At 40.6% G+C, this 16,159-nt stretch overlaps 1 protein-coding gene and 1 long non-coding RNA gene across 3 annotated transcripts in view; both read left to right on the forward strand.

Moving 5' to 3' along the window:
• LOC145732027 (uncharacterized) overlaps positions 1-16,159 on the forward strand; it is a 143,048-nt gene that overhangs the window by 73,961 nt on the left and 52,928 nt on the right. The gene's annotated exons all lie outside the window — the stretch shown is intronic.
• On the forward strand, positions 12,834-13,632 carry LOC145731905 (uncharacterized). The gene is made up of 2 exons (XR_014178913.1): positions 12,834-13,357; positions 13,437-13,632. It is a non-coding gene; the product is annotated as an uncharacterized LOC145731905 (long non-coding RNA).

A 16,159-nucleotide genomic window follows, 5' to 3' on the forward strand; every position in this document is an offset into this window, starting at 1 on the left:
GATTGCTAACATATATATATATATATATATATTGTCACGTTTTGGGGGTAGCGCAGGAAGAGAAACAACAAACGTAGCTCAAGTATGTCTCCTTTATTTGTATACTGACGATGATGCCTAACTAAATCTTACTCCCAGATTAAGAGGGCCGCTAGTACCGCTACAGGCGGGACGCCCATGGGACTCTCTCTACGAGGGGGTGCGTGGGGGTGTGTGTGTGTGTGAGTGTGCGTAAGGCCTCCTGATGTGCCGCCAAGCGGAACCCGCTCGATACGAGCAGGGAACCCCTATGACCGACACGCCCTAAAGGACTTACTTTAGGTACTGAAAGGGTCAAGAGTCCCGACGGTCACCACTGGGTTGCGTAAGGACTCTAGTCTGTTCAGCCTGGATTTCCAGGAAGGTATCGAGCCGTCCGGGCACTAGGAAGTTCGGACTGATGCTCGATAGACCGACCCAGAGACCAGTAATCTTCGATGGCTTGAGACGCTGATTAAATACTCGTCTCATGACCCCAATTTGCCGGTCTCGCTGATTCGGCAGTGCACTGGGGGAGACCGGGGCCAGACTAGGTAACGGAAGATGGTGCAACTTATGTTATTCGTGACATCTCCCCCCTCTGAAGAGTGTTCGCCCCGGACACTTAACCCTAACTTAACTAAATAACCTACATGCCCCATGGCTTTATTTACACCGTGTGACCAATCGTAACTTATGTCCTATTACGCTCCCCTTGTTATCTCCCTTGTGGTTCTCCTGGAATCTGTTGCTCCTTCCTGGAGGGCGGCCTTACGCGGCTTCGTCTTGCCTAACTGTGCGCCAGAGCACCCGTTACTCAGTTCGCGGGTGGTGGCGCCCTCTACTGCCTTTCCTCGTCCACTTCGAAGTGCGCGGGATGGTCGCTTGTTCCGTGAGTTCCTAGGTTGTGATATCCTGGCGGAAGAGGCGTAATGATTGGTCAACCTACTTAAATAATTGTTTAGACTATGTTAGCTTTATGAAATATACTGAGTTTGCACCCTACTTATGCAAAATGTTACCCTTACAACTTATTTTATTGTTCCACTTCCTTGCTTTCTACGTCTGAATCCACATCGGATATATCCCCCAAAGTCCATTCATCGTAAAATGGTAAAATCCTCCCTATGTGCACTATATCCGTTTTTTTTCCTTTTTCCTGTTTTACTTCATAGTTAACTTCACTGAGTTTCCTTATTATTCTGTAGGGTCCGAACCATCGTAGCAGCAGTTTCTCACTTTTTCCCACTTTCCTAATTGGGATGAATATTTTCACCCTATCTCCTACCTCAAATTCACCATCTCTGTGATATTTGTCGTAAATGTCCTTGTCCTTTTCTTGTTTTTTGTGGATATTATCTACAGCAATTGCCCTTAACAGTAAAGCTTTCTCTCGTAATTCGTTCGTGTTCGACTCGTCCTCAGTTTCTAAAAGGGTGGCGTCCAGTGGGAGTGTGGGGTTCCTTGCGAATATTAGTTGAAATGGGCTAAAACGTGTCGTCTCCTGTTTGGCCGTATTGTATGCGAATGTCACGAAAGGCAGATACGTGCACCAATCTGTCTGCTCTGTGTTGCAGTATAGTGACAGCATGTCCGCCAACGTTTTGTTTAAGCGTTCAGTTAGGCCGTTGCACGAAGGGTGGTATGCCGTTGTAAAAGTGCTTTTCAGACCCATAATCTGTTGTAGTTCCTGCACTAGTTCGGATTGGAATACCTTGCCTCTATCGCTGAGGATGCTTCTAGGAACGCCGTGAATTAGTATTACTCGTTCCAATAAGAATTTTGCCACAGGTCCTGCCTTCCCGTTAGGCAGGGCCGCTGTGATGGCGTATCTTGACGCGTAGTCTGTCACTACTACTATCGTTGTCTTGCCTTGGTTACTTTTCCGGAATGGTCCCAGTAGGTCTATCCCTACTTTATCAAATACTTTGCCCACTTTTATTGGCTGGAGTAAGCCCAATGGCTTATCATTTGTTGGCCCTTTTCTCGCCTGGCAGTCCCTACAACCTTTAACGTAATTTCTGACGTCCTTAGTCATCGAATCCCAATAGTATTTGGGAGTAAGTCTGCTCAGAGTTTTTGTTACCCCCATGTGTCCGCTGGTAGGTGCGTTGTGAGCTTCCCACAAAATTTCCTCCCTAAGTGACCGGGGGATCACGAGTGCGTGTTCCAGTCCTTCCTTAGTTTGTGTTGCTCTATACAGAACGCCCTCCCTCAGCCTAAAATTCTTTATTTTTCGCCGTGTCAGTGCGTCAACGTTTGTTGATTCGGGGTTGCTTATTGCTGTTTTTAATTCTAGTATGGCCTTATCCTTATTCTGCAATTCTCCTATGTCTAACGTTGATATCGTGAAAGTGGGTATATCGTCTAATTCATCTAATTCGACTTCGCTCCATCCTGCCACCGGGTTCCGTGATAGGCAGTCCGCATCTTGGTGCTTACTGCCTTTTTTATATACCGTGTAGTCAAATTCTGCCAACTTGAGAGCCCAACGTGCTAATCTTCTTGAGTGATCTTTTACATTGTGTATCCAGCATAATGCGTGGTGATCTGTTACGATTTTTACAGGGTGTCCATAAATTAGATGCCTTAGGTAGGTCATTCCCCAGACTGCTGCTAATAGCTCCAGCTCGCTGATCGAATAGTTCTTCTCTGCTTTTGACAAGGCCCGGCTTATATAAGCTATCGGGTGGTCTTGACCGTCACTGCCTTCTTGGAGCAGAATTGCCCCTATTCCATCTATACAGGCGTCCGTGTGCATTGTACATCCTATATTCGGATTGTAATGTTTTAATACTGGGGATGACGTCAGTTTTTCTTTCAGCAGTTCAAATGCTTTCGCCTGATCTTCACCCCAGCAGAACTTGTTCTTTTTTGTGGCCTCATGTAGGGGCCGTGCCAATACCGCGTAGTCCTTTATAAATTTCCTATAAAAATTGCATAATCCTAAAAAGCTTTGTAGGTCCTTTGTTTTCTTTGGTGTGGGGAATTGCTTAATCCCTGCAAGTTTTTCTTCCTCTGGGCTTATTCCTTCTTTGCTTACTGTGTAGCCCAAAATCCTTATCTTTTCCTGCAAATATTCGCATTTACTCGGTTTTAAGGTCAGATTGGCTTCTCTCATTTTCTGGAATACTTTTTGTAATTTTGCTAAGTGTTCCTCTAAGTTTTCTGAATAAATAATAATATCATCTAGATATATTAGTATGTCCTTCCACTTTAAGTCTCTAAATATCTTATCTGCAAGTTGTTGGAAGGTTGCTGGTGCATTGCATAGACCAAAGCTTAACACGTTGAATTCGTATGATCCATGTCCCTGTGCCGTGAAAGCCGTGTATTGTTTGGACGACTCTTCTATAGGAATCTGCCAGTAACCCGAGAACATGTCCAAAGTTGTAAAGTACTTGGCATTTCCCATGTATGTGAGAATGTCATCGATTTGTGGTATCGGGTAACATGATTTTTTGGTGACTGGGTTTATAGTTCTTTTGTAATCCACGCAGAACCTCGTCGTGCCATCTTTCTTTTTCACCAGTACAACGGGGCTTGCCCACGGCGAGTGGCATGGTCTTATTACTCCGCAATTGAGCATTTCTTTTATTTGTGTGTCAATGATTTCTCGCTCGGATTGTGAGACTCTATAAGGGCGGCATTTCACTGGTTTATCTTCTGTTACTTCTATTTTGTGCTCTATCAGTTGTGTTTTGCCCATATATTTTGGTGACTTGCAAAATACGTCCCCATATTCAACCAGTAGACTCTCTAGTTCTTTTTTGAACTGCTTATCCGTAATGTGGTCCAGTTTGTGGTCTTCTAATGTCACTACTTCTTCGTCTATTCTCTGTGTTGTAAAGAGTGCTGTGGTGCTCAACCCACTGGGCTCTTCTAGCCGTGCCACCGTTGTGTCTTTGTAAATAACCCTTCTAGTTGGCCCTATGTTCTTGAGGGTCAATGATATAGAGTTTTCGGCTCTTTCTAGGTTGCATAGTAGGTTGTTGCGTACTAGCCATCCCTCGTTTTGTACTAATAACATCTCTGTAGATAGGGGTATTTTTGGTTCAGTTGTGATGGATTTTTTCTCTCCTGGCTTCAGAGTGTAATCTTCCTTTGCCTTCAACTTAACTATCAAGCGGTCATCGTTTTCTATGTAGTTCGGCAGGGTGTTCCAGGAGCTGGTTTGTGTCTTGGTCTTTCTTGGTCGGGGTTCTCTATTTTTTGAAACCAGTACCGTCACACTCGTTTCCTTGAAAGTCTCATACAGCAAGTCTTTAAGCTTCTCCCAATCTGACTCGCTGTTTGCGTTTGCGGATGTCAATCTAGGTATAGCCACCTTACTTATTTTATTTCGTATTGCCCAATCTTTCAATTTCCTACAGCAATGTTGGAGCGTATGAGTAGGGATATATTCGCTACCCTCTTCTTTTACTATCATCTGTAGGGTATGTCTGTTTTTCTTAAACAAACTGACCACGCTCCCTATGGGTAGCTTTTCTGTGTTGTAATCTGCCAAATGGTCCCTGATGGCTTTTCCCACTCCTCTATCTCTACTGGGAGCCGAAGAGACTGCAACGGCCCATGCAGTGCTGCTCGGAAGACTGAAGATGGACCCAGGTATTTCTTGGATCACTTCTCTCCAGCTTCGTGTTTTGCATGGTTTTTTGGATGCAGAATCTTGCTTTGCACCGAGCGGTATCACCAAATCTTGATTTAGGGTGAGTATGTTGGATATTAAGCAAATTGCTGCCTGCATTTCCCTTAAGAACTCCATGCCCAAAATAAGGGGTTGTGGTGTATTCTCCAATATCGTTGCTTTAATTTCTAATTTTTTCTTGTAATTGCCTCTGAGCTCCAGTGATGCCAATGTGTCGCCTAGACTTCTTACTTTCTGACCGCCAGCTGTCACAAGCAACGTGGGTGGGTCTCTGATCCTATGTTTTTTGTTGACCAGGAGATGGCTTATCACATTTAGTTCCGCACCTGTGTCAATAATCGCCGGTACGTAATAATCGTTCACAACAGCATTTATGTATAGTATCTTATAGCACGTTGTGCCCCGAGTGGAGAGGGTGACGGGACTTAGTTTTGCCACCCCCTGGAGTTTGGGTGCTGCTGTCTACTTCTACACACAGCAGCAAAGTGGCCTATTTTACCGCAGTTGTAGCACCTGAGCCTGTTGTCATATGTCCTCGTGGATTGGTACTGTCTTTCTGGATTACTGGCATGGTTTGTGCCATAGTCTCTCCTGAGCGGTGGCGGGGTTCTGTAAGGGCGGGGATTGCCAAAAGGTGACTGTCTTTGTTCTACTGGTCCAGCGGCCTGTTCTTCTATTTGATGCTGCGGTCTAAAAGTGAGCGGTGTCGAGAACTTTTCAGGAGCGTTATCTATTGTGATGCAAAGTTTTTTGACTTCGTCCAAGTTCCTAGGTGGGTTATTAGGAAAATTTGTGAGCCAGTAGTATTTAGCTCTTGGTATATCTTTTAGCCCACTCTGGAAAATATCTACGAATTCGTCGAGATCTACGTTTTCTTTGTATTCTTCGTATAGGACCCTTAGATCATAGAAATAATTCTTTGTCTGTTCCAGGTCCCTTTGCTTCCTTTGCCTTAACTTTGCAAGCAAATGGCGACTGTTGATACCGTCGCTAAACTCAGTCTTGAATGCATTGACAAATGTGTTGCCAGTTGCTGTCAGGGTTTGCTGCTTTATATTCTCTATACCAAATGTTTGCGGCGCCCTGCAGGTACGAGTGAAAGTATAGTATTTTTAACGCATCGTTCCAGCTATTGGCCACTGCCGTTCGCTCGTATGTGCCGATAAACTGAGGGGCTGAATCACTGCCCGGGTTGAACGTTGGTGGGCTGATGAATTGAGGTAGTGCGGGTGTTTTTTCCCCTGCCTCAACCGCCGAAATGGTAATGTCCGCCATTTCTCTTGACCCCTTCTTGCCTTCTAATGCTTTATCTCCTTTCTCAGGGTGTACTTGTGCTCCTGTCTCTATCACTGTATTTTCCAGATCGTTTTCTGGTTCTTGTGGCTGCTCAGTGTCATCCCTTCTTGTATTTACAAGCGTAAGGGTTAGGTAATCTGTTTCTTGCATCCAAGGGTCTCCTACGCTTGAGCTCCTGTGCCTTGGTTGAATGGGGCTGCTAGGATTTGCTGATCTCAAGTTGTACGCTTTTCTCATTCCTGTTAGGGCGTACGGCTTGGTTTGGCCACAGATATGGAGATCAGTAGCCCCGGGATTCAACAAGGCGCCTCCACCATGTCACGTTTTGGGGGTAGCGCAGGAAGAGAAACAACAAACGTAGCTCAAGTATGTCTCCTTTATTTGTATACTGACGATGATGCCTAACTAAATCTTACTCCCAGATTAAGAGGGCCGCTAGTACCGCTACAGGCGGGACGCCCATGGGGCTCTCTCTACGAGGGGGTGGTGGGGGTGTGTGTGTGTGAGTGTGCGTAAGGCCTCCTGATGTGCCGCCAAGCGGAACCCGCTCGATACGAGCAGGGAACCCCTATGTCCGACAAGCCCGAAGGATTTACTTTACAGCAAGCCCCCTTGGAGTGTCGCCAAGCGAAACCTGCTCGATACGAGCAGGGAACCCCTATGACCGACACGCCCTAAAGGACTTACTTTAGGTACTGAAAGGGTCAAGAGTCCCGACGGTCCACCACTGGGTTGCGTAAGGACTCTAGTCTGTTCAGCCTGGATTTCCAGGAAGGTATCGAGCCGTCCGGGCACTAGAAGTTCGGACTGATGCTCGATAGACCGACCCAGAGACCAGTAATCTTCGATGGCTTGAGACGCTGATTAAATACTCGTCTCATGACCCCAATTTGCCGGTCTCGCTGATTCGGCAGTGCACTGGGGGAGACCGGGGCCAGACTAGGTAACGGAACATGGTGCAACTTATGTTATTCGTGACAATATATATATGCATTTCGACATATACACCTCCGACTCGCATAGTTTAACATTCGCACACGCCTCCAAACGGAGGCGAATTCGAAAATCGGAGGCCAATACGAATCGACCTTAATAATTTCTCAGGATGTCTCTCTGACCTCCTGGAGGCCGTACGCAAAATTTATGTCGGAGGCCATTTTAGCAATACATATACAGTTATACAATGTAGTTCACGAAAATTCCACCACGTGGCGGAGCGATCTCATACGTTTATACAAACGACACATGGCCTGTGCGGCATCAACTCCGCATAAAATACCGCTAAGCCGACTCAAAAAGCGGCAACACCGCGGCATAACTCACTGGAGGCCAGTTGATCGAGCATATACCAAATTTCGTAGTTGCATATAGAGAGTGAGGGGTTGGAGGCCAAATGATCGAGAGTACATAACGAATTTGAAGGCCACTCAACTTATATTAATATATACTGGGCGTCCTAACTAGTTTGCTGTCTTATACAGAGTGTCGCACCAATATCGGCTTCATTAATTGAATGTGTGATCTTTTAAAAGTTATGTATGAAACTAAAGCTGACTTGGCATACTCATTTAGAATATTTTAGAGAGAGGAACTTTATTCATGTCGGAAGTAGAGACCAACTGGTTGACTTCATTTTTTAATTCTGTCTATTATAAGTTTTCGACTTTGATAGTATTGCGCTAACTTGGAAAGGAACCAAAATTTAAATATTTTCGACCTTCTTTTGAAACAGCAAAATTTATGGTTATTTTGTGAACTTTATCAAGAGACAGAAATTAAACTTTCTACCGTGGTTTGTATACTATTTTATTTTCAACCATTTATCAAAATCTCATCAAACTTTTAATAAATCATTCGGTTGAAATATTGATTGCTAATAGTCTCTAACAATAAGGTAGTATAGGTACGAGTAGTTATGACTTCAACCATAATAAACGACTGGTGATTTGTTTACTATCTTGACAACGCCATTATTGTGCTATTCTGCCTTTCATATTTGGAGCTGAAACGTCTCTTAAAGTGCTTTTAACATGGAGATTTCTGAAGACGCAGATGTTACTCATCATCACCTGAGCTGCGAGCTGTTGCAGAGGTGGCGGCACAGTCTCTTAACTATAAAAGTAAGCTCAGATATGACAAAACGCATATTGATCTTATTCACCCGGTGGAAAGTGACATTTACCCGGGTGGAAAGTAAGAGCAGGTAATTTACATCTTTCCACCTGGTTTACCATAAGAAATACGTTATTAAATACCTGGTTGAAAATAAAAGTAATTCCTTTATTAATTACAGAATACAGCATACGAAAAATTGTACTAGACGTTTTTGCATACAACCTAGATTAATTAATAGCTGGGAACATTTTAGAACTTTAGTTGTGTCATATACAATATAGGTCTGAATGGTATCTCAAACACACGTTGGAGATTTTTAAAATTTAAAATTGCTACCATGTTTCGAAATTTTTAAATTACGGTGTATTTTTGAAAGATGTCTTCTGTTTAGAATTCTAATAGTAAAAGGTTAAAATTTAATTCACAAACTTGCAAGCGTAATGTCTATTTATATTACATTTTATGGTGTTGCACCTTAATTCGAACACTTCCACCATTAGGCGAATTGACTAGTAGGAGTGCAGTTTTTGAAAAGTAACTTAGAAGGATAACCAACTTAAACATATCTAACTAATTAGCTTTTACTGTTTTAAAGTCTTAGTGTTGTGCAAAATTTCAGTATTTTGTTGTACAAAAATGTCAGCCAAAAATGTAAAAATTGTCAATGGACAGAAGTAATTTTTTACTTTTTTACGTTCATTTATTTTGACAGTAATTATGTACTAGGTTAAGAGCCAGTAAAATAAAAGTATAGTAGTAAAGTATCCATTCTGAATGGATTGCTATAAAACTTTTAGACAATATTGTTTGAATACTATTTAGTAGCTAATATCAAAGAATAGCTATTTAACAAGAACAGACAGTTGAAAAGAGGAAAGCGAAGGACTTATATCTTACAAGATTAATAGGCGAACTTAAAACACTTTGACTCAAAAGAAGTAAACAATGATTATAAAAAATTAGTTTATTATATATTGATTCTGAAAATTGGATGCAATTTCATTTCAAAGAAAGAGACAACCGGCAACATGTTTCCTACCAAAGGAAACCGAGGTCAGCCAAAAACATCACCCATCATCAAAGAAATTATGTCCCTTCTTGTTAAAATATATTAGGCATTTCACATTTTTTTTGCATGTTGAATTTGAATTAGCGCCATGCGCATTGCATACTGCTGCAATAAAAAATAACAATAAGCTTCAAATAACAACATTTTAAGACAAGTTAATATACAGTGTGCTGCACTGAAAACCCTCGGATGCATACGGATTTACATCTTGCCCAATTGAAAAAAATAAGTGTCAGTTGGAACAGACTGTCCCAGAAATTGTGGTGTAGAAAAGATTACTTTAAAATTTACACCCTGTATACTAAGGCAATCATTCCTTTATGTGGCACTCTGAAGATAAAATGTAAACATTTATAATACAGTTCTAATTATTATGTTTTTAAACAAACTGTAGAACTAGTTATTTGCCATAGCCTTTTTTATCGACCCTATGGTTCGACAACAAATTTATAACTTTTATTTATTTTGAAGTGGTGCATATCCCATAAATATGCCCAATTTGCTAAAAGATGGCATGCGTTTTTAGCAATAGACAACATGCTCTACTAAAGATGGCATGGCCATCTGCCAATAGATGACACTCGCAAGTTGCATTGGTTCTCAGTTTCTTCCAAATATAGCTAATCCCTCTCTCTCTTCACACTGATTTCCGGCTGCCATACTCGAAATAAACTTTGGGTCCATATTTATGGCAGGTAGTACATCAGTTTCATTGAGAATAACTTGTTTTTGGACGAAACTATACTGGTTTAAATTCCATCAAATATTTTGACCTTTCGCCTGGGGGTTCATTTTTAACTTTTTTAGACTTTTTATGGTCGTCATCTATTGATAGTTTTACCTTATTTCATTTTGTGAATAGTTTTATTTCTTTATAAGAAGGATTAGTTATATGCTGAATTAAATCTAAATTTAAAGCAGACATTTTATTCCAAGTTTTTGTCGATTTTTTTTTACCCGAAAAGGATCACAAAAGGCATTTTGACATAGTTTACATAAATGAAAAAGTGCAAGTCAAATTCCTTGACGTTCACTACTTATTATTGATGGTGTTTTTTGCCTGATATTAGACAGTTATTGGTAAGGTTACGTTTTTAAACTTTTTCTTCATATTGGCACATGAATATATGTATTAGACTCGGCAAATAGTTTTTTGTCTACAAGCATCAAATAATAATGCATTTTTTTACTTTGGTACTATGGAAAATTACATTTGTTGATTTTTTTGTAACAAATCAGTTGAAAGACACTAAAAGTTCCTGAAAATACGAAAATTTTAGTGTATAAACTGAACAAATTTTTGAACAAATTATAGGCAAGGCTTTTTTACGCTAAAATGTTACTTGGTCGTCAAACAAAAATGACAGGCTTTTTTAATATAAAGCGTTATAAGTTAGAACGTTCTTTAATTTGCCACTCTAAAAACTATAATTTGTTTCCCCCAAAAAACTAGAATTTAAAGTTTTAAACAAACAATAGGAAATTTCCTTTTTAACGACCTATTGAAAAATTGAGGACACAAAATGACCCAACTCAATAACATTGTTAATCTAAGGAATAAATCACGTATATAAAATAATAACAATATTGATTTTAATACTCAAGGACTGGTATTATAATTAAAATGAGATAGTTTAGAAATGCAAGTCAAAGTGAACATAATAAATTAATAAACGATTATAATCATTTGCAATGTTTGACAAAACTTGTTCAACCATATATTTTATCAATTTGCTTGAGTTAAGTTAAAAAAGAAACAAAAATCAATATTGATGTCATTATATTCAGTTACTGTCAGACATGTGTCTAATATTAGAATAAATAACGCAGAAACTATACGATCAGTAATAATATAGAACACCAAAACTGTCTAATGTGGCTCCTGTAGCGATCGAAAAACAACGTAAATACGGCTGGCCTGAATAGTAAAATACGCTTCCTGTTCCAAGAAATCTATTTTTAGCTGTCAAGGCCTAATCAGTCGGCGAACCAGACAGATAAATTGGCAACTGTGTCGGTGACGCCTGCGTCGGTTCTACATGGCGCTGTATATGCGCGGAGGCCAGTTAACCGCAGCATCGTGGAGGCCGGTTACATTTAAAACCCATACCTATATACAACTTTTTTCCTTATAGTTTTTCCTTACCCTCTGCTGTGCCCATGAAAAACCTTGAATTATGAAGCGTAATCATGCAAAATACATTCCTGTAACTATGGCGGTTATAGTGGAGGCTTGGGCGGCCTGGGTTATGTATGGAGGCGACTAAGATAGAAATGCATGCATATATACCAGGTGTCCAAGAGCACCCTGGACATAGGAAATTAACATGGGAAAACGGTTTTGATTTTTTTGCGCTTGTACGGTTGATTTGATTGAAAAATCGTAATAATGAAAGTTGTAGTACCTATCACGGACTAGTTTTCTGTATTTTTTTCGGATCTCTAACTTGAGCCCTTTCGTCGTAAAACACGAACAAAAATGAGAAAATTTAAACTTTTGGCCTGGACTGTATAGGCGGTTGTCGGGCAACGGGTAAACAGATCATTGTTGCGGGTACGGTTGCTCGGCAACCGCTTATACAGTGCAGGTAAAAGTTAAAATTTTAGCATTTTTATTCGTGTTTTACGACGATAGGGCTCAAGTTAGAGATCCGAAAAAAATACAGAAAACTAGTCCGTGATAGGTACTACAACTTTCATTAATACGATTTTTCAATCAAATCAACCGTACAGGCGCAAAAAAATCAAAACCGTTTTCCCATGTTAATCTCCTATGTCCAGGGTGCTCTTGGACACCTGGTATATATGGGTTATCTTATTTTATTTGACAATATATTGACACTTTATTCTGCTAACGATTTCAAGTATGTTTCATGAATAATAACTATATAATATTTTATTTTTATTCATAATATGTATATCTACCTGCAACGGTTTTCGAGATATTGACGTATAAAAATGACATTTTTACATTTTGGAATATCGCAGCTCCTAAGCAGAGCTCCTCAGTTAGAACAAAATGGCTTGCATGTTCCTATCTTAACTATTTCTGGTGTATACTAAAGGTCATACTGCAAAATTTGACAAATGTCAATTTCATATAAAAGTAAGATAGAAACATATGCAAGCCGTTTTGTGCTAATATCAACCGTTTACCTGCTACGGCCTTCCAAATACTAAAAATTTCAATTTTTAATGGTAAATATGTCAAAAACGACAAAATGTACAGATAAACTTTTTAGAAGAAATTTATCGAGACCAAGTAGCAGAATCGGTTTAGGAAGAAAAATGATGGTATCTTTTGCTTTATGTGACGGAGTATGAAACTTTAAATGCCAAGCGTAGCAAAACTGTGAATTAATAGTTAATAGTACAGTAGCGACTATTTACTTTATGCCCTAATTGCCAAAGTATAAGACGGCAGAAGAGTGACTATTATTAATTCCATTACGTTCACGAAACGGCCACTATAAAGTTATAAGCTTAAAATCTAATAGCATTTTCTATTGGTGATCGTTTAGAGTATTTCCGTCCTGCTCTATACAATTTCATTAAAACAATGCAGCACAATACGAGTTTCGCTATAAACATAACAATGGAAAACGTCATCAATTTCAAAAATTATTGAATTCATAACACCAAATCAATTATTAGAAAATGACTGGGACAATTTTTTAATACAAAAATCACTAATGGAAGCAAACTGTTTTTTTTTTTCTTGATACCTGAAATCTTATTTTTCTATTGTTAGTTGATTTGGTTATGAATGCATATTCCCTTTTAAGGTAACATTTCCGGAAGTAACTAACTTCAGGATTTTCGCGCCAAGCATCCAGCAGGAGTAGGAGAAAAAAGACCGACCTGCAGTCTGCAGTTTGAAGTAACGGATAGATCATTTCTTTCCGAATTGTCGAGCTTTATAGATGTGATAGATTTTTTATCCATTAGCATCCAAGCCATATTTTGTTGAAAGACATTTTTTGCCCAACGATTTCGATCTGAAAGCGATTCCACACGATTTGCGATTATTATTTTTTTACAGAGTCTATTTAGTCGATTTTATTTTTATTTGTTAATAATTTGTTGTCTAGATTTTTTTCAGTTAGATTCAGGAATCCCCCCAGAGCCATGGAACCAGCAAGGAGGAAGCGACCAAGGTTTTGCCATAACGGCTACTTCTACAAATTACGAGCAAATCGTAATGGTAATCGGTGAGTACTCAAATATTGGTTCAGAATCATAGAACCCCCACAAACTATTATTAAATTAACCATTGTTTTCTTTGAATAGGTACTACACCTGTAGCCAATACCCTCACACTGGATGTTCAGCTTCAGGAAAAGTACAAGCCGAAGGAGAATTCCAGGACATCAATCCCCACCACAACCATCCAAGAGTCGACGGAGCAGCAGCAGCCCAACTTTTGAGGACTCAGCTAAGGAATGACTGTACTGTGGAGAGAGGAACCTCAAGAACATTACGATAGAATTGCCTTAAAGTAGGTGTACATAATTATATTTTTATATTATAAATAAAGAAAAAAAATAGTAATAATCTGATTTTTCTTGCAGCAATGTCGAAGGAACTGAATTGGTGACATTCAACTCCATCAGACGTTCAATGAGGAGATGGCGGCGGATTAACACACCACACATTCCCCAAGCCAAGTACAGCAACTGTGCTAGTGGTTTGTTTTTTTCAGGATCTGTGAATGCTGGAGACGCTGAGGCTATTATATTTGGAAACGCCGACTTTCTACAGAACTTCGTGGACTTTACCTTTAAAGCTGTACCGAGAGGACCAAGATTTTCCCAGATACTAACCATTTTTGGAACATGCATGGACCATGTAAGTTTCATTAAGTTTTTTAAATTGAATTATTTTTGTAAGTGTGTTTAATAATAATATTACTAAAATATTACACACCTTGCTTGAAATGTGACATAATTTTTAAAATTAAAAAAAACATTTTCTGTATGAAATCAAAAATTTTTGTCACATTCTAAATGTTAATATCCCAACAAGGCTGAATAATATTGTGATATCAATTTCATGGAATATACACTGTATTACAAGACTCACAGATAAGCCCACTGGCATGTTATGTTGTCATTGTCATACAGGAAATTTTTCCTAGATATAAAATTATTGGTTAAATATTTTATTTTTCCCCCAAAACCCGCTTCACAACCCATCCAATGAATTTTTGTACGAACGAACTAAAATGACAAGAATTACTGAACGACTAACACAACTACAGACAAAATGGAACAACAACCCCCAGAACTGGACCATAATAAACCCTATTTCCCTTCAAAGACCAACTCGACAATCCCGTTTCACGTCTCCCCACTCTACTCTGTTGGAGCATTTCAATTAAGTGTAAAAAACATCTGTATGTATGTAAATATTAGTGTATATAGACATTATTGTTATGTTAATTAAGTGTGTTGACCAGAATTTATTTTTTTTTTCTCTCGCATGTACCATGGGCAGAAAGGCCACGCGGCCGATAGCCCTTTTTACTGTACCTCGGTATTGTGAAATAAATATTGTCACGAATAACATAAGTTGCACTATGTTCCGTTACCTAGTCTGGCCCCGGTCTCCCCCAGTGCACCGTCTGAATCAGCAAGACCGGCAAATTGGGGTCATGATGTGGGTATTTAATCAGCGTCTCAAACCATCTAAGATTACTGGTCTCTGGGTCGGTCTATCGAGCATCAGTCCGAACTTTCTAGTGCCCGGACGGCTCGATACCTTCTTGGAAGCCCAGGCTGAAAAGACTAGAGTTCTTACGCAACCAAGAGGTGACCGTCCGAACTCTTGACCCTATCAGTACCTGAAGTAAGTCCTTTGGGCGTGTCGGTCATAGGGGCTCCCTGCTCGTATCGAGCGGGTTTCGCTTGGCGACACTTCAAGAGGGCTTGCAGTGCCTTAAGTAAATCCTTCGGGCGTGTCGGACATAGAGGCACCCTGCTCGTATCGAGCGGGTTCCGCTTGGCGGCACATCAGAAGGCCTTACGCACACACACACACACACACACACCCCACACACCCCCTCGTAGAGAGTGTCCCATGTGCATCCCGCCTGCAGCGGTGCTGGCGGCCCTCTTAATCTGGGGGTAAGAATTGGTTAAGTGTTATCTTCAGTATAAAAATAAAGAAGACATACTTGAGCTACGATTGTTGTTTCTCTTCCTGCGCTACCCCCAAAACGTGACATGGTGGAGGCGCCTTGTTGAATCCCGGGGCTACTGATCTCCATATCCGTGGCCACACCCAGCCGTACGCCCCAACAGGAATGAGAAAAGCGTACAACTTGAGATCGGCAAACCCTAGCAGCCACACCCAAACTCCAGGGGGTGGCAAAACTAAGCCCCGTCACCCTCTCGACTCGGGGCCCGACGTGCCACAAAATACTGTATATTAATACTGTTGTAAATGACTATTACGTACCGGCGATCATCGACACAGGCGCGGAGCTAAATGTGATAAGCCATCTCCTAGTCAACAAAAAACATAGAATCAGAGACCCACCCACGTTGCTTTTCGCCATTGTTCGCCTAGGCGAAACAATGGCATCACTGGAGCTCAGAGGGAACTACATGAAAAAATTAGAAATTAAAGCAACAATATTAGAGAATACACCACAACCCCTCATTTTGGGCGTGGAATTCTTAAGACAAATGCAGGCAGCAATTTGCTTAATATCTAATACACTCACCCTAAATCAGGACTTGGTGTTAACGCTCGGGGGAAAGCGAAAATCTGCACCCAAAAAACCAGGCATAACAAGAAGCTGGACAGAGGTGGTCCAAGAAATGCCGGGGTCCATCTTCAGTCTTCCGAGCAGCACTGCATGGGCCGTTGCAGTCTCTTCGGCTCCCAGTAGAGATAGAGGAGTGGGAAAAGCCATCAGGGACCATTTGGCTGATTACAACACAGAAAAGCTACCCATAGGGAGCGTGGTCAGTTTGTTTAAGAAAACAGACATACCCTACAGATGATAG

The sequence above is a fragment of the Ips typographus genome, linkage group LG7, assembly GCF_016097725.1.
Source record: "Ips typographus isolate SLU linkage group LG7, UJ_Ityp_2.0, whole genome shotgun sequence".
Taxonomy (NCBI): Eukaryota; Metazoa; Arthropoda; class Insecta; order Coleoptera; family Curculionidae; genus Ips; species Ips typographus.